Raw genomic sequence first — 19,758 nt, forward strand, 5'->3', positions numbered from 1 at the left:
CCCAGGGGACATGTATCAATGCAAAAAAAAGTTTTTTTGTATTTTTGGGAGCAAAGATTTTAATAAATATTCCTTTAAATATCATGCCTGTGGGGGTGTCTATAGTATGCCTGAAGAGTGGCGCAGTTTTCCCATGTTTAGAACAGTACCACAGCACAATGAAATTTCTAAAACAATAAAAGTCATTTAGAATTGATCGCAGCTGTAATGAATTGTCGGGTCTAGTCAATATAGATAAAACTCATTGAAAAAAATGGCATGGGTTCCCCACCAGTCCATTACCAGGCCCTTTGGGTCTGGTATGAATATTAGGGGGAACCCCGAACCAAAAATGTAAAAAAAAATTGTGTGGGGCTCTCCCCAAAATCCATACCAGGCCCTTCAGGTCTTTATGGATTTTAAGGGGAACTCTGCGCCCAAAAAATTTTTTAAATGGCGTAGCGGTCCCCCCAAAATCCATACCAGGTCCTTATCTGAGCAGGCAACCTGGCAGGCCACAGGAAAAGAGGGGGGTGAGAGAGTGTACTCCCTCCGGAACCGTACCAGGCCACATGCCCTCAACATAGGGAGGGTGCTTTGGAGTAGCCCCCCCAATGCACCTTGTCCCTATGTTGATGGGGACAAGGGCCCCATCCCCACAACCCTTGCCCGGTGGTTGTGGGGGTGTGTGGGCAGGGGGGCTTATCAGAATCTTGAAGCCCCCTTTAACAAGGGACCCCCAGATCCTGGCCTCCCCCCATGTGAATTGGTAACGGGTACATTGTACCCCTACCATTTCACAAAAAAAGTGTCAAAAATAGTAAAAAAGACATGAGACACTTTGGGACAAGACCTTTATTAAAAAATAAAAATGTCCCTCAGCTATATAACAGCTGTCATCAAGAAGAAGCATCACTCGGCGGGAGCCTCCCATGGAGGTGGAGCTATTGCGGCTTTTTTTTTCTTTTTTCAGTCCGTCAGGTGGCATGAGATGGATCTACATTGTGGGACATTTTTATTCTTGTGATTTTTTAATAAAGGACTTGTCCCAAAGTGTCTCCTGTCTTTTTTACTATTTTTTTGCACTTTTTTTGTGCAATGGTACGGGTACAATGTGACCAATTCACATAGGAGGGGAGGCCGGAATCTGGGGGTCCCCTTGTTAAAGGGGGCTTCCAGATTCCGATAAGCCCCCCACCCGCAGACCCCCACTGTCTGTCAAGGCACAGTGAATACAGCATTTATACTGATAATCAGAACACTGAACTTCAGTGCCCTGATTATTACTGCATCTCCATCAGTGCAGCTTATCAGTGCTGCCTATAAATGCCCATCAGTGCCGCCTCATCAGTACAGCCTCGTCAGTGTTGCCTCATCAGTGCCCATCAGTTTTCCGTGATGTTCACTATGTCCTATGACCAGGTACTGCTGTGTCACACATTCACAGAGCCTGCCTTCTGAGCTACAGAGGTGATGACAGGAGGGGTTTTAGGAGGCGGAGTCAGTACAGGAATCACTGCTTGCAGGCAGAAAGGTACCGTGGGATATGTAGTCCTTGGACATTGAAAGTATACAGCAGAGGAGAAGCTGTAATGCATGCAGGGAATCCATGAAGTTGTAGAAAGCAGCGGCGGCTGGTGCTCAAAATTTTTAAAGGGGCGCAAACAAACTGAAAAAAAAACATCAATTGCAGCCACTGTGCCATCAAATGCAGCTACTGTGCCTATCAATTGCCGCCACTGTGCCATCAAACGCAGCCACTGTGCCCATCAAACGCAGCCACTGTGCCCATCAAACGCAGCCACTGTGCCCATCAAATCCAGCCACTGTGCCCATCAAGTGCAGCCACTGTGCCCATCAAACGCAGCCACTGTGCCCATCAAGCGCAGCCACTGTGCCATCAAACGCAGCTACTGTACCCATCAATTGCTGCCAGTGTGCCCATCAATTACCGCTACTGTGCCCCATCAAATGCTGCCAGTGTGCCAATCAATTGCCGCTACTGTGTCCCATCAAATGCTGCCAGTGTGCCCATCAATTGCCGCTACTGTGCCCCATCAAATGCTGCCAGTGTGCCCATCAATTGCCGCTACTGTGCCCCATCAAATGCTGCCAGTATGCATCGCCCAGCACTTACCTGTCTCACAGCGGGTCAGCGGCGGTGTCCTGCACGCTCCTCAATGTCTTCTTCCGTCCTCTCTATCAGGCGTCCAATCACAGCGCCTGACCTTTTAGCCAATCAGGTGACAGGTAACAGACCTGAGCACCTGATTGACTGAGAGGTGGTTCAGTGTTAGCAAAGCAAATTCCTTCGCTTTGCTAACACACAGCTGAGTGAACAGTGAACGCACAGCATTGCACCCCCTGTTCACCTTTTTGGGAGCCTATTAGAGCCTACGGCTCTAATCAGGTGCTTCCAAAAAACCACCCCCGTGCTGTAATTCAGGTGCCCGGCGCCCGAAAAGGTGCCGGACACCTGAATAGGGGGTGTCAGCGGTGACCATAGATAGATTCATGCAATGCATGAATCTATGGCGATAGAGCGGTGCCAGGAGAGATGGGGCGGCGCTCCTGTGTCCTTTATGGACGCACTGCCACTGGTGGAAAGAGATGGCCAGCAGACAGGCAGAATTTGTTTGATATTAGATTGTCACATAACTAACTAGTAACTATTGTGGATATTGATATTACAGTGCTGAGGTTCTGAAATGAAAGTGTATGCTATGACTATAGATGTCCTTTAAATGCAGCACTGTAGATCTATGAAGCCTAGATTTATACACGCTATACATTACTTAATCTGTAAAGATCTGAAAATGCGTAAATTCTGCATCATGCGAATGTAGCATATAGTTGGTTTACCATTTAATTACTGATGGGGGCAGCAAGAAGAGCAAAAAAAAAGGGGAAGCAAGCTTGAGCAGGCTTGAGACTAGGGAAGTAATATATTCTATAGGCTGGCACTGTGAGCAAGGCGTATACAGCACCAAACACTGGAGGTACTAGACCATTTATACCAAAATATTATATGCCATTATATGCTATAAACTCAAAGACCAGAGGGTAAAAAAAAAAAAATGCCAGATATAAAGTGTACATATCTGAAATGTTCCATGCTCAATGCTGGGGTACTTGTAGCCAAAGTGACAAAAGCAAATGACAAGATCAAAAGCACGGTATGCAGGCTCAGTTAGAATTGATAAAGTGCATCAGATTCAGTGCAATTCAGTGCAATACAATCTTCTCAGGCAGAATAAAACATAGTCTCTGGAAGAACATAGCATATACACAGGTATCACTCACCACCTGAGCCCGCACTTGGCTCCCCCTGGCTCCCACTGGCTGCTTTAAACAAATCTCCGCGAGGATTTTCCGCAAGGATTACCCAAACATACAAGCCTAGGTAGGTTCTAATGTCTCCATAATATGCTCACAGTGCACCCCAGATATCTCGGGATCGCCGCTTGCCTTTCTCCTTTGCCTTCCTTCCTTCCCAGGTTGCTCGGTTCAAAAGACCTCTCCAGCTCTCGCGGGGTTTTGCAGCGGTATCACGGGATGTGCATGCTGTCCTACGGCTGTGCACACTATTCGGGTTCTCTTGTGTTTCTCTGTAAATCTTCACCGCCTCCTCATATGCCACTCTGCGCCAGGACAGCCTTGGCCAGATCAGAGAGCCAATGCCCACCGCTCTCCCAGCAATCAGCGGCCGCTTCAGGGAGGAGGATAGGAGGGAGTCCACACACACCCTACTCTCTCACTCCATACTCTCCCACGACTCACATCTGGTCACAGCCCCTCCCAAAAAACACTCACATTTGAGTGTCTTGGAGTGAGCTCCCAGCAAGCGGCGGCGGCTGCAGCAGCATTAAAGCTGGAACAATATGCTCATACACCTGCTCAGAGCCCACCAAAAAAGGGGTCACAGTCCAAAGCTCAACAGGGGGTCTTTCGGATAGGAAAATCCAGGGTCAGAGCCAACTAAGTGCTACAGCACCGCCAGCTCTGTCAACAAAATCACAGAGTAATAAAAATTTGGGGGTGAGCGAACAAAACACAGATGCAAACGTAACAGCCGAGCCTTGTGTACCTTTAGAGAAGGAACCAACATTGAAGGATGTTTTGAAGGCAGTGAATGCATGTAAGGGGTCGCTTAAAGATCTGGGTGATCAAATGAAGGGAGTAAAAGATGATTTGCTATTGGTCAGACAGGACCTACAAAAAACAACAGAGAGAACAACTGACCTGGAAGGAAGGACTAGTCAGTTAGAAGATGATATGTTCCCATTGATAAAAGAAGTGAAAAGTATGAAGGAACAGATATCCAGGCACGCGTCCAAAATGGAGGAGATGGAGAATAGGCTCCAAAGGGATAATGTGAGGTTGGTGGGCCTGCCTGAAAAGAACGAGGGTTCCAACCCTATAGAGTTCCTAGAAAAGTGGTTGCTTGACCTCTTTGGAAAAGAATCATTCTCAGCGATGTTCTCTATTGAAAGAGCACACAGAGTGCCCTTTAGGGCCCCTCCAGCAGGAGGATTCCCCAGACCCCTATTGATGAAGTTTCTTAACTATAAAGACAAAGTGTCATTGCTACGGAAAGCAAGAGAGGTGGGGAATGTTTTGTTTAATGGTGTTAAAATATCATTTTACTCTGACTTTTCGCCGGATCTTCAGAGACATAGAGCAGATTTTATACAGCCCAAGCATACTTTACAAAAATTCAAGTTGTCTTATGCCCTCCTCTACCTAGCTAGGTTACATGTAAGCGCATTAGGTGGAACCCTTTTTTTGATTCCCCGGCTGGGGTGGAGAAGTGGCTAGAAGAAAATAAAGAGGAACTCTAGATAACCTGTAGCAGGGGGGTAGGATGGGAGAGAAAAAGAAAAAAAAGAAAAAAAATGTATAGGATAGTCGATGTTTTGTTTTTTTTTCTCTCTGGGGACGGGGGGGGTATACACAATTGTTGGATGGGGAGTGATGGAAGCGAATGGAAACGGGAGTAAATATGTGGAGCAGGTGGTGTGGGATATGGTCACCCAAAAGTCCCTTAGGGGTCACCTAGTTAGGTGGTGGGGAGGTGGGAGGGGGGGAGGGGGAGGGAGGAGTGGGAGGGGGGAGGTAATATAGGAATTGTTCAAGAATCACCAATGGGGAAGTGTGGAGTAACTGAGGTCACAACACAAAAGAAGTTCATAGGAAACTGCACTTGTTGGATGCAGGATAATGCACAAAATATAAATTATAGGTATAAGAAAATGGTATTTGCAACTCACATGAAATTTTTCTTTCTCTTTTGGAAAGTATATTTACTTCAAGTGGTCACGTTGGTTCTGAGGTTCAAAATCACTAAAGGTAATAGAAAAGAGACTGGATTTTGGGGGTCACAACTTAAAACATTGGGTATCAGGGGAGATTTAAAGTACGTATTAAATATTAATTTAGGTTTAAATAGATACGCTTTTACAGATTTGTATACACTCCCTGACTCGATATGTTAGCTAAAACACTTAATATTGGTTCCTGGAATGTTAGGGGACTGGGAACACCAGCTAAAAGAGTGGCGGTATTTACTATGGTAGAGAAGTATAGAGTAGAGTTGGTTGAAGAAACTGCAGAAAACCTCTAAGGGGATTTTTAAGGCAATGAAAACTAAAGATTATAAAAACATAAGTTTATTATAAATTGATATAAAAATATATGTGTTGTATGGTAACAAACGAGTATCGTAATTGAAAATAACACATAGAAAACATTAAAAAAAGTGCATTCATGGAAGTGGCATAGGAAAATGATACATCGCACTGCCCGATACAATCACCACAGAGGAGAAACCGTGGTGTCGAGTAGTGAAATTCCAACGCATTTCAACGTGCTCAATTCAAAGAAAAAATGTCTTCTTCAGGGAACTGTATCACAATCTAAACAAAAAATAATAACAACAATTTTAATATAAACTGTATAAGTTATATAAGTATCTCACATAGTGCAGCCCACAGTCTACTCACATCCTCCCAATGCACTTCAAGGATTAATGAAAGCTCCTGTGTTAGGGTGAGAGGTCCGAATTCCCTAGGAATAATCAGTGTCCAAGGTCCACTACAGGACACCTGGATATATCTAATTACGATCCAAATGCAGGCATGCCAACATAAAGGATAAGTTGTCTCTGTATAGCAGGGTAGAGGGGATAAATAGAGACCCAGTTAGGAAGCATTAGGAGGTGGAGGGGGAGGGGGGTTAAATTAAAAAGCCCCCAATTTTCTTTTTAAAAAAAGCTAGTATTGAGATAAGAACTTACTTGCAGCCAAAAGATATATAAGTCTGAAGCCTCCAGGATGGTCCGTGCACCCTGAGAGCCCTCGGTAATACCAAGGGAAGGAGTGATGCCATGTGCCATCCTTGGCGTCCTTTTTATATGGTGTGGGTGGAGATGGACTGCTGTGCCAGCCAATGGCGCAGCACACACATTGACAGAGGCATCCAGCGTCGTCATGCTGCGTGTTCCCAAGGCAACAGGTGCCACCACAGGCGCATGCGCGCCACGGTGGCGCACGTCGCAGAGACGCACAGCGGGCTGTATGGGTCGGCCGCCATGATGGGGAAGGGCTGTGCCCACAGCTGAACACCCAGCAGTGAGGAGCAGCTGAGCCCTGTAGGGGGGAATCCATCCACTCCATGGATGGATATAATGCCCGTTTAAACACCGACGGGGATGGTACATCCCTGCCGGTGGGGGACATAAAGGGGGTGGGAGTTGAAGAGCCGGGATTACAACCATTCCTAAAGCACCATACAGGCCATCCCCCCGATCCACCCCATCATAGAGGGGGGTAGAAAACACAGGGGGAAAAAAAGCAGGCCAGGACTAGTAGCCACCAGCACAGGGAATCTTGAGTATTGGGAAAAAGATGCCACGGCGATCAACAAGTCACCGTGGCCCCCCTGTGCCTGGTAGGAACCGGACAAAGGGGATAAAAACCCTTCCCAAGAGGGAATCTCGGGGATGGGGCACCCCACCCCACATCAGGTAACCCAAAAATGCACAAGGAAGGTGGTGGTGCGAGAGACAGTGAACTGCTGCTAGGAGACCCCAATGCCTTGAGAAGATAGGATTGAGCAGTAACTCATACATGAAAAAACAGTCAAAAAAATCAAAAGAACAATAATAGTGAGTCTCATAATATCATCCCGAATTGGCCCAAACAGCAAAGACCAAGTCAGGTGCCAACGAGACAGCCAATGTAAATAGAGCAAACATCTGAATATGTATGCAAATATGTAAATATATAAATAAAGAATTGTAAATAAAACCCTTTGGGAATGGATTTCAATGGCCGAACCAAGGATTCACCTGGGAAGTCTATGAGAAAAAAGATCACTACAGCAGGGAGGGGGGGGGGGAAAGGGGGGGGGGAGGGAAGGGGGAAAAGGGAGAAAAGGTGGGTAGGTAAAGTGACAAAGGGGATGATAATAGAGCCATGAAGAAAAAAAAAAGGGGGGGTGACAAAAATATGTATACCCTAGTCAATTTTACCAGACCTAAAGCCCTCCAGAATGGCCTGAAACTCTCTGTTTCATTTAAACCCGGGGGGGTGGTGGCCCTAAGACACCTGATCCAGCGCATTTCTTGCTGGAGCAGGATCTTGTTCCAGTCACCCCCCCCTAATTGGTATATACAGTCTTTCCAGTACTGTAAAATTAACTTTGGGCATCCTGTAATTGTGTTGTCTAGCTACATGTCTTCCCAACGGAAGATAGAGGTTACCAATGCCCATACTGTGCATGTGTTTTTCAACTCTTTGCCAAATTCTTGTCGGGTTTTCCCGACATAGAATGCCCCACATTGGCATTGCATCAGGTAAACAACTGCCTGTGTTTTGCAATTAGCGAAATGACATAATTGAAAACTGTTTCCATTCGGTAATAATATCCTGGTCCTCCTTCCAATCACTCCACACTGTGAGCAAGACCCACATGGGTAAGTGCCCCAAATTTTGCAAGGGTCTCTTCTTGAACTACCCTTGTATTCACTTTGTGTGAGCAGGTTACCGATGGAGCCTGCTTTTTCATAGGTGATTTGAGGTCTAGGGGTCCCAAGCCTACCCACGATCGGGTCCTCCATCAGAATTGACCAATGCTTTGAGATGATCTTTCTTATTAGATTGTGTTCGTTAGAGAATCTCATGATGATTCTAGTCGTAGTGTCTTCTTTTTTGTTTTTGTTTTTGGTCTTGAAGATTACGCTCTGTCTGTCCATGTTGTTCACTCGGTTAAACGCTTTTTTGAGGGCCGATTTAGTGTACCCTCTATCCATGAGTCTAATGGTTAATTCGTCGGAATCTCGTTGAAAATCTTCCTGTGTGCTACAATTCCTTTTCAGCCTCAGGAACTGGCTGAATGGGATGGATTTCTTCAATGGCTCTGGGTGGAAGCTATCTGCATGCAACAGTGTATTACCAACCGTTTCCTTCCTATAAAGCCTGCTTGAGAGTTTTCCAATGTGATCCTTTGAGATAGTAATATCCAGAAAATTAACCTCTTTGTGATCATATGTCATGGTGAAGAAACGGTTGAGGCTATTTTTGTTCATGTGGCTCAGACAATCTCTAAGTACATTCTCTGGGCCATCCCAGATGATCAATAGGTCGTCAATATATCTCTGCCACATACAGATGTGGTGAGCGTATATAGACGACTTTTCTCCAAGCAGGAAATCCTTCTCCCACTCCCCCAGGTACAGGTTAGCGTATGAGGGTGCGCAGCACGTCCCCATAGCCACCCCCTACACCTGGAGGTAGTGGGAGCTCTTGAACAGAAAAGTATTGTGCTTCAGGATGAATTCCAACATCCGAAGCACAAAGGCATTGAATTTCCAATCCATGGTGGCTCGTTGCTTCAGGACCCGTTCAACTGCTGCGATTCCTGCATCGTGCGGAATGCTATTGTAGAGTGATTCTACATCAATGGTGACAAGTAGGACAGAATCAGGAATAACCAGGTTATCTAGAATTTGTAATAGATGTAACGTGTCTCTAGTGTACGAAGGTAAATCCATTACGTGGGGTCTGAGATGATGATCTATTATTTGACTGATGCCTTCTTTCATAGAGCCATTGCCAGAGATGATTGACCTCCCTGGTGGGTCGTCCAATTTTTTGTGCACCTTTGGCAAGGTGTAGAAAGTAGGTGAATGGGGATGACGTGTTCGTATGAATTTCCATATGTCCCTGTTGATGGCACCCTCATTGAGGGATTCATCAACTAGGTATAGGAATTCTAAGTTAAATCTCTCCACCACTGATGGGGAGATTTTCTTGTAACATTTGGTATTGTTGAGTATCTTGAGGCACATCTTTTCATAATTAACATTGTCCATCAGGACAATGTTTCCCCCTTTATTGGATGCCTTGATCGTGATGTCTGTATCATTTTTGAGGGTTTTCAATGCATGTCGGAGTTCCGGGTTGAGATTATTTCTGGTCGTTAATTTGTCTAATTTCTTGATTTCTCTGGTGGTCTGTTTTACAAATAGGGCTATCGCCGGGTTGAGGTTGGGAGGTGGAAACTTATGTGATTTCTTTTTAAATTTTTTGTCCAGGTATCTATTTGATTTATCCTCCTCTTCTTCTGTCTCCTCTTCATCACTCCCCTCACTTTCTAGTTCTTCTTCCCAAAAGTCCTCCAAGACACAATTTTCTTGTAGTAGTAGATTTAAGTCTCTTAAGGCTTTGAAATCAACCGCTTTTAGGTTAGGTGCTAGTTCTGGTTCAATATTTATCTGTTTTGTATAGAGACTCTTGAGCAACAGTTTCCTAGCGAATAGGTGAATATCCTTGAACGTATCTCATGGCAATTCAAGAGGCCCACCCTCCAATCAAGGTAAAGGGAACAAGAAAGACCAGGGAGCCTATCCAAAAACCCAGCAAACACAACTAGACAGTTTTTTAGACAAAAACAACAGTCCATCACCGAACCCTCTGTCTCTCACACAACTGACGATGATCCCCATGATACACAATTCGAAAGGAAAACTGAATGTCATCAACCTTTCCTCACATTCCTTAACAGCAGCCGAACGAGAGGTATTATCCTTGAGTCTATCCTTCTGCCCCAATCGGGGCATGGACAGCTTCGAGATCATCAAGGATATTCACCTGTTCACTAGGAAACTGTTGCTCAGGACTCTCTATACAAAACAGATAAATACTGAACCAGAACTAGCACCTAACCTAAAAGCGGCTGATTTCAAAGCCTTAAGAGACTTAAATCTACTACTACAAGAAAATTGTGTCTTGGAGGACTTTTGGGAAGAAGAACTAGAAAGTGAGGGGAGTGATGAAGAGGAGATAGAAGAAGAGGAGGATAAGTCAACTAGATACCCAGACAAAAAATGTAAAAAGAAATCACATAAGTTTCCACCTCTCAACCTCAACCCGGCGATAGCCCTATTTGTAAAACAGACCACCAGAGAAATCAAGAAATTAGACAAATTAACGACCAGAAATAATCTCAACCCGGAACTCTGACATGCATTGAAAACCCTCAAAAATGATACAGACATCACGATCAAGGCATCCAATAAAGGGGGAAACATTGTCCTGATGGACAATGTTAATTATGAAAAGATGTGCCTCAAGATACTCAACAATACCAAATGTTACAAGAAAATCTCCCCATCAGTGGTGGAGAGATTTAACTTAGAATTCCTATACCTAGTTGATGAATCCCTCAATGAGGGTGCCATCAACAGGGACATATGGGAATTCATACGAACACGACATCCCCATTCACCTACTTTCTACGCCTTGCCAAAGGTGCACAAAAAATTGGACGACCCACCAGGGAGGTCAATCATCTCTGGCAATGGCTCTATGAAAGAAGGCATCAGTCAAATAATAGATCATCATCTCAGACCCCACGTAATGGATTTACCTTCGTACACTAGAGACACGATACATCTATTAAAAATTCTAGATTATTCCTGATTCTGCCCTACTTGTCACCATTGATGTAGAATCACTCTACAATAGCATTCCGCACGCAGCGGGAACACGCAGAGTGACGACGCTGTATCCCTCTGTCAGTGGGTGCGCCGCGCCATTGGCTGGCGCGGCAGTCCATCCCCGCCCACACCATATAAAAAGGATGCCAAGGACAGCACACAGCGTCACTCCTTCCCTCGGTATTACTGAGGGCTCTCAGAGTGCACGGACCGTCCTGGAGGCTTCAGACTGATATATCTTTTGGCTGCAAGTAAGTTCTTATCTCAATACCAGCTTTTTTTAAAAAGAAAACCGGGGGGGCTTTTTGATTTAAACCCCCCTCCTCCTCCACCTCCTAATGCCTCCTAACTGGGTCTCTATTTATCCCCTCTACCCTGCTATACAGAGACAACTTATCCTTTATGTTGGCATGCCTGCATTTGGATCGTAATTAGATATATCCAGCTGTCCTGTAGTGGACCTTGGACACTGATTATTCCTAGGGAATCGGGACCTCTCACCCTAACACAGGAGCTTTCATTAACCCTTGAAGTGCATTGGGAGGATGTGAGTAGACTGTGGGCTGCACTATGTGAGATACTTATATAACTTATACAGTTTATATTAAAATTGTTGTTATAATTTTTTTTTGTTTAGATTGTGATACATTTCCCTGAAGAAGACATTTTCTCTTTGAATTGAGCACGTTGAAATGCGTTGGAATTTCACGACTCAACACCACTGTTTCTCGTCTGTGGTGATTGTATCGGGCAGTGTGATGTATCATTTTTCTATGCCACTTCCATGAATGCACTTTTTTTAATGTTTTCTATGTGTTATTTTCAATTACGATACTCGTTTGTTACCATACAACATATATATTTTTATATCAATTTATAATAAACTTATATTTTTATAATCTTTAGTTTTCATTGCCTTAAAAATCCCCTTAGAGGTTTTCTGCAGTTTCTTCAATTATAATTTGGGATGATGGCAATGACATATCCATACCACCAGGGTCAACTTCATGGAGTAGAGTTGGTATGCCTGCAGGAAACCCACTTAACTAAACATACAGTCCAGCAATTACAGAATAAGAAATACCAATGTCAGTACCATTTGGTATATTCTTCCTATAGTAGAGGGGCAAGTGTTATGGTGAGAGCCGGGGTGAATTTTTCCTGCAGACAGACCAGGATAGATGAGATGGGCCGTTATATCTTTTTGTATTGCTTAATTGATAACAGTAGGTATATTGTGGCAAATGTTTATATCCCCCCACCATTTAAAATAGATGTTATGCTTAGATTAAATTAATTTTTGCTAGATAAAGAAGATGTGCCGATCATATTAGTGGGAGACTTTAATGAGATCCTAGACAGAAAGTTGGATAGGCTTTCTGTCTGGATCCTCTCAGAGTCCACGGAGAGGAGTCACTTGTGCCAATTCCTGGATGAAGTGGGGTTAGTGGATTTGTGAAGAGTGTGAAATCTGGGGGTTCAGCAATATTCTTGCTACTCAACATCACACTCCACGCTCTCCAGGATAGATATGGCCCTGGGAAATGATAGAGCTCTACAGATTATAGAAAAAATTACATACTGGCCAAGAAGGATATCAGATCATTCCCCAATAGTGGTTACAGCGAAACTAAGGGGGAATAGACCCCAGAAGGAGTGGAAAATAAATCCACACTGGTTTGAATTAATTAAAAAAACAGATGGGGCCCTCTCCAAATTGAAAGAATTTGTAGAATTTAATGAAGGTATGGCACCGGCTGGGATAATATGGGATACCCTAAAAGCATATATTAGAGGGATTCTAGTACAGCAGGTGGCCAAATATAATAAGGATGCTAGAGCCTGGGAGGAAAAAATTCGAAGAGAGGTGCTGGAGGCCGAAAATAATTATATAATAGACCCTACACCAGGGAGGGAAACAATTTGGTTAGATAAACAACAAGAGTATAAGTTAGTAATTATGCAAAAGGTTGAGACTAGATGACTTCTTCAGCGGCAGACCTCCTTCGCAGAGGGTGAGAGCGTGGGAAAGATGTTGACACAATTGGTGAAGTCCAACTCCCCACTGTCCACTATCCTTGCTACTAGGTCTTCAGGGGGAGAGATAATATCAGATACTACAAAGATAGGGCAAATATTTAGGGGTTACTATAAAAATCTTTACACCGCTCAGAAAAGGGGAGTGGAGGATGTGATGGAAGATTTTCTGGGGAACTTTGAAATACCGGTTATTACACAGGAGGAAAGGGAGGAATTAGAAACCCCAATAACCCTTGCATAACTCCAACAAAGGGAGAAAAGGTGGGTAGGTAAAGTGACAAAGGGGATGATAATAGAGCCATGAAGAAAAAAAAAAGGGGGGGTGACAAAAATATGTATACCCTAGTCAATTTTACCAGACCTAAAGCCCTCCAGAATGGCCTGAAACTCTTTGTTTCATTTAAACCCGGGGGGGTGGTGGCCCTAAGACACCTGATCCAGCGCATTTCTTGCTGGAGCAGGATCTTGTTCCAGTCACCCCCCCCTAATTGGTATATACAGTCTTTCCAGTACTGTAAAATTAACTTTGGGCATCCTGTAATTGTGTTGTCTAGCTACATGTCTTCCCAACGGAAGATAGAGGTTACCAATGCCCATACTGTGCATGTGTTTTTCAACTCTTTGCCAAATTCTTGTCGGGTTTTCCCGACATAGAATGCCCCACATTGGCATTGCATCAGGTAAACAACTGCCTGTGTTTTGCAATTAGCGAAATGACATAATTGAAAACTGTTTCCATTCGGTAATAATATCCTGGTCCTCCTTCCAATCACTCCACACTGTGAGCAAGACCCACATGGGTAAGTTCCCCAAATTTTGCAAGGGTCTCTTCTTGAACTACCCTTGTATTCACTTTGTGTGAGCAGGTTACCGATGGAGCCTGCTTTTTCATAGGTGATTTGAGGTCTAGGGGTCCCAAGCCTACCCACGATCGGGTCCTCCATCAGAATTGACCAATGCTTTGAGATGATCTTTCTTATTAGATTGTGTTCGTTAGAGAATCTCATGATGATTCTAGTCGTAGTGTCTTCTTTTTTGTTTTTGTTTTTGGTCTTGAAGATTACGCTCTGTCTGTCCATGTTGTTCACTCGGTTAAACGCTTTTTTGAGGGCCGATTTAGTGTACCCTCTATCCATGAGTCTAATGGTTAATTCGTCGGAATCTCGTTGAAAATCTTCCTGTGTGCTACAATTCCTTTTCAGCCTCAGGAACTGGCTGAATGGGATGGATTTCTTCAATGGCTCTGGGTGGAAGCTATCTGCATGCAACAGTGTATTACCAACCGTTTCCTTCCTATAAAGCCTGCTTGAGAGTTTTCCAATGTGATCCTTTGAGATAGTAATATCCAGAAAATTAACCTCTTTGTGATCATATGTCATGGTGAAGAAACGGTTGAGGCTATTTTTGTTCATGTGGCTCAGACAATCTCTAAGTACATTCTCTGGGCCATCCCAGATGATCAATAGGTCGTCAATATATCTCTGCCACATACAGATGTGGTGAGCGTATATAGACGACTTTTCTCCAAGCAGGAAATCCTTCTCCCACTCCCCCAGGTACAGGTTAGCGTATGAGGGTGCGCAGCACATCCCCATAGCCACCCCCTACACCTGGAGGTAGTGGGAGCTCTTGAACAGAAAAGTATTGTGCTTCAGGATGAATTCCAACATCCGAAGCACAAAGGCATTGAATTTCCAATCCATGGTGGCTCGTTGCTTCAGGACCCGTTCAACTGCTGCGATTCCTGCATCGTGCGGAATGCTATTGTAGAGTGATTCTACATCAATGGTGACAAGTAGGACAGAATCAGGAATAACCAGGTTATCTAGAATTTGTAATAGATGTAACGTGTCTCTAGTGTACGAAGGTAAATCCATTACGTGGGGTCTGAGATGATGATCTATTATTTGACTGATGCCTTCTTTCATAGAGCCATTGCCAGAGATGATTGACCTCCCTGGTGGGTCGTCCAATTTTTTGTGCACCTTTGGCAAGGTGTAGAAAGTAGGTGAATGGGGATGACGTGTTCGTATGAATTTCCATATGTCCCTGTTGATGGCACCCTCATTGAGGGATTCATCAACTAGGTATAGGAATTCTAAGTTAAATCTCTCCACCACTGATGGGGAGATTTTCTTGTAACATTTGGTATTGTTGAGTATCTTGAGGCACATCTTTTCATAATTAACATTGTCCATCAGGACAATGTTTCCCCCTTTATTGGATGCCTTGATCGTGATGTCTGTATCATTTTTGAGGGTTTTCAATGCATGTCGGAGTTCCGGGTTGAGATTATTTCTGGTCGTTAATTTGTCTAATTTCTTGATTTCTCTGGTGGTCTGTTTTACAAATAGGGCTATCGCCGGGTTGAGGTTGGGAGGTGGAAACTTATGTGATTTCTTTTTAAATTTTTTGTCCAGGTATCTATTTGATTTATCCTCCTCTTCTTCTGTCTCCTCTTCATCACTCCCCTCACTTTCTAGTTCTTCTTCCCAAAAGTCCTCCAAGACACAATTTTCTTGTAGTAGTAGATTTAAGTCTCTTAAGGCTTTGAAATCAACCGCTTTTAGGTTAGGTGCTAGTTCTGGTTCAATATTTATCTGTTTTGTATAGAGACTCTTGAGCAACAGTTTCCTAGCGAATAGGTGAATATCCTTGAACGTATCTCATGGCAATTCAAGAGGCCCACCCTCCAATCAAGGTAAAGGGAACAAGAAAGACCAGGGAGCCTATCCAAAAACCCAGCAAACACAACTAGACAGTTTTTTAGACAAAAACAACAGTCCATCACCGAACCCTCTGTCTCTCACACAACTGACGATGATCCCCATGATACACAATTCGAAAGGAAAACTGAATGTCATCAACCTTTCCTCACATTCCTTAACAGCAGCCGAACGAGAGGTATTATCCTTGAGTCTATCCTTCTGCCCCAATCGGGGCATGGACAGCTTCGAGATCATCAAGGATATTCACCTGTTCACTAGGAAACTGTTGCTCAGGACTCTCTATACAAAACAGATAAATACTGAACCAGAACTAGCACCTAACCTAAAAGCGGCTGATTTCAAAGCCTTAAGAGACTTAAATCTACTACTACAAGAAAATTGTGTCTTGGAGGACTTTTGGGAAGAAGAACTAGAAAGTGAGGGGAGTGATGAAGAGGAGATAGAAGAAGAGGAGGATAAGTCAACTAGATACCCAGACAAAAAATGTAAAAAGAAATCACATAAGTTTCCACCTCTCAACCTCAACCCGGCGATAGCCCTATTTGTAAAACAGACCACCAGAGAAATCAAGAAATTAGACAAATTAACGACCAGAAATAATCTCAACCCGGAACTCTGACATGCATTGAAAACCCTCAAAAATGATACAGACATCACGATCAAGGCATCCAATAAAGGGGGAAACATTGTCCTGATGGACAATGTTAATTATGAAAAGATGTGCCTCAAGATACTCAACAATACCAAATGTTACAAGAAAATCTCCCCATCAGTGGTGGAGAGATTTAACTTAGAATTCCTATACCTAGTTGATGAATCCCTCAATGAGGGTGCCATCAACAGGGACATATGGGAATTCATACGAACACGACATCCCCATTCACCTACTTTCTACGCCTTGCCAAAGGTGCACAAAAAATTGGACGACCCACCAGGGAGGTCAATCATCTCTGGCAATGGCTCTATGAAAGAAGGCATCAGTCAAATAATAGATCATCATCTCAGACCCCACGTAATGGATTTACCTTCGTACACTAGAGACACGATACATCTATTAAAAATTCTAGATTATTCCTGATTCTGCCCTACTTGTCACCATTGATGTAGAATCACTCTACAATAGCATTCCGCACGCAGCGGGAACACGCAGAGTGACGACGCTGTATCCCTCTGTCAGTGGGTGCGCCGCGCCATTGGCTGGCGCGGCAGTCCATCCCCGCCCACACCATATAAAAAGGATGCCAAGGACAGCACACAGCGTCACTCCTTCCCTCGGTATTACTGAGGGCTCTCAGAGTGCACGGACCGTCCTGGAGGCTTCAGACTGATATATCTTTTGGCTGCAAGTAAGTTCTTATCTCAATACCAGCTTTTTTTAAAAAGAAAACCGGGGGGGCTTTTTGATTTAAACCCCCCTCCTCCTCCACCTCCTGATGCCTCCTAACTGGGTCTCTATTTATCCCCTCTACCCTGCTATACAGAGACAACTTATCCTTTATGTTGGCATGCCTGCATTTGGATCGTAATTAGATATATCCAGCTGTCCTGTAGTGGACCTTGGACACTGATTATTCCTAGGGAATCGGGACCTCTCACCCTAACACAGGAGCTTTCATTAACCCTTGAAGTGCATTGGGAGGATGTGAGTAGACTGTGGGCTGCACTATGTGAGATACTTATATAACTTATACAGTTTATATTAAAATTGTTGTTATAATTTTTTTTTGTTTAGATTGTGATACATTTCCCTGAAGAAGACATTTTCTCTTTGAATTGAGCACGTTGAAATGCGTTGGAATTTCACGACTCAACACCACTGTTTCTCGTCTGTGGTGATTGTATCGGGCAGTGTGATGTATCATTTTTCTATGCCACTTCCATGAATGCACTTTTTTTAATGTTTTCTATGTGTTATTTTCAATTACGATACTCGTTTGTTACCATACAACATATATATTTTTATATCAATTTATAATAAACTTATATTTTTATAATCTTTAGTTTTCATTGCCTTAAAAATCCCCTTAGAGGTTTTCTGCAGTTTCTTCAATTATAATTTGGGATGATGGCAATGACATATCCATACCACCAGGGTCAACTTCATGGAGTAGAGTTGGTATGCCTGCAGGAAACCCACTTAACTAAACATACAGTCCAGCAATTACAGAATAAGAAATACCAATGTCAGTACCATTTGGTATATTCTTCCTATAGTAGAGGGGCAAGTGTTATGGTGAGAGCCGGGGTGAATTTTTCCTGCAGACAGACCAGGATAGATGAGATGGGCCGTTATATCTTTTTGTATTGCTTAATTGATAACAGTAGGTATATTGTGGCAAATGTTTATATCCCCCCACCATTTAAAATAGATGTTATGCTTAGATTAAATTAATTTTTGCTAGATAAAGAAGATGTGCCGATCATATTAGTGGGAGACTTTAATGAGATCCTAGACAGAAAGTTGGATAGGCTTTCTGTCTGGATCCTCTCAGAGTCCACGGAGAGGAGTCACTTGTGCCAATTCCTGGATGAAGTGGGGTTAGTGGATTTGTGAAGAGTGTGAAATCTGGGGGTTCAGCAATATTCTTGCTACTCAACATCACACTCCACGCTCTCCAGGATAGATATGGCCCTGGGAAATGATAGAGCTCTACAGATTATAGAAAAAATTACATACTGGCCAAGAAGGATATCAGATCATTCCCCAATAGTGGTTACAGCGAAACTAAGGGGGAATAGACCCCAGAAGGAGTGGAAAATAAATCCACACTGGTTTGAATTAATTAAAAAAACAGATGGGGCCCTCTCCAAATTGAAAGAATTTGTAGAATTTAATGAAGGTATGGCACCGGCTGGGATAATATGGGATACCCTAAAAGCATATATTAGAGGGATTCTAGTACAGCAGGTGGCCAAATATAATAAGGATGCTAGAGCCTGGGAGGAAAAAATTCGAAGAGAGGTGCTGGAGGCCGAAAATAATTATATAATAGACCCTACACCAGGGAGGGAAACAATTTGGTTAGATAAACAACAAGAGTATAAGTTAGTAATTATGCAAAAGGTTGAGACTAGATGACTTCTTCAGCGGCAGACCTCCTTCGCAGAGGGTGAGAGCGTGGGAAAGATGTTGACACAATTGGTGAAGTCCAACTCCCCACTGTCCACTATCCTTGCTACTAGGTCTTCAGGGGGAGAGATAATATCAGATACTACAAAGATAGGGCAAATATTTAGGGGTTACTATAAAAATCTTTGCACCGCTCAGAAAAGGGGAGTGGAGGATGTGATGGAAGATTTTCTGGGGAACTTTGAAATACCGGTTATTACACAGGAGGAAAGGGAGGAATTAGAAACCCCAATAACCCTTGCATAACTCCAACAGGCAGTAGTTAGCATGGCAAATCAAAAATCCCCCAGCCCTGATGGACTTCCAACTAAAGTGTACAAACAATATGGTGATATTCTACTCCCGGAGTTGCTAAAAGCATTGCAGGGGGGCAGTTAGAGAGGGACGGTTGCCAGCTTCAATGTTAGAAGAAACCATTATAGTCCTCTAGAAAGAAGGGAAGGATCCTTTAGATGTAGCGGCATACAGGCCAATCTCTCTTTTATGCTCGGATGCTAAAATTCTGGCCAAGGTTCTGGCAGCCAGGTTGAATGGAATTATTCCCAAATTAATTCACTCGGATCAGGCGGGTTTTATTGCTAATAGATCTACAAGTATGAATATCAGAAGAGCTTTTCTAAATTTACAGGCCCCAACAGAGAACGAGGAAACAAGAGCTGTTTTGTGGATGTGACTAAAGCTTTTGACAGTGTGGAGTGGGGATATATTTGGCAAGTGTTGGGGAAATTTGGCTTTGGTCCATCTTTTATTGGCTGGATTAAAATGCTTTATGATAGGCCTAGTGCTAGACTTAAAATTAACAATGAACTCACGGACAAGATAGAATTGGAGAGGGGGACGAGGCAGGGATGCCCGCTGTCGCCTCTGCTCTTTGCCTTGGC

This window comes from Aquarana catesbeiana, linkage group LG03, assembly GCF_042186555.1.
Source record: "Aquarana catesbeiana isolate 2022-GZ linkage group LG03, ASM4218655v1, whole genome shotgun sequence".
NCBI classification, from domain to species: Eukaryota; Metazoa; Chordata; class Amphibia; order Anura; family Ranidae; genus Aquarana; species Aquarana catesbeiana.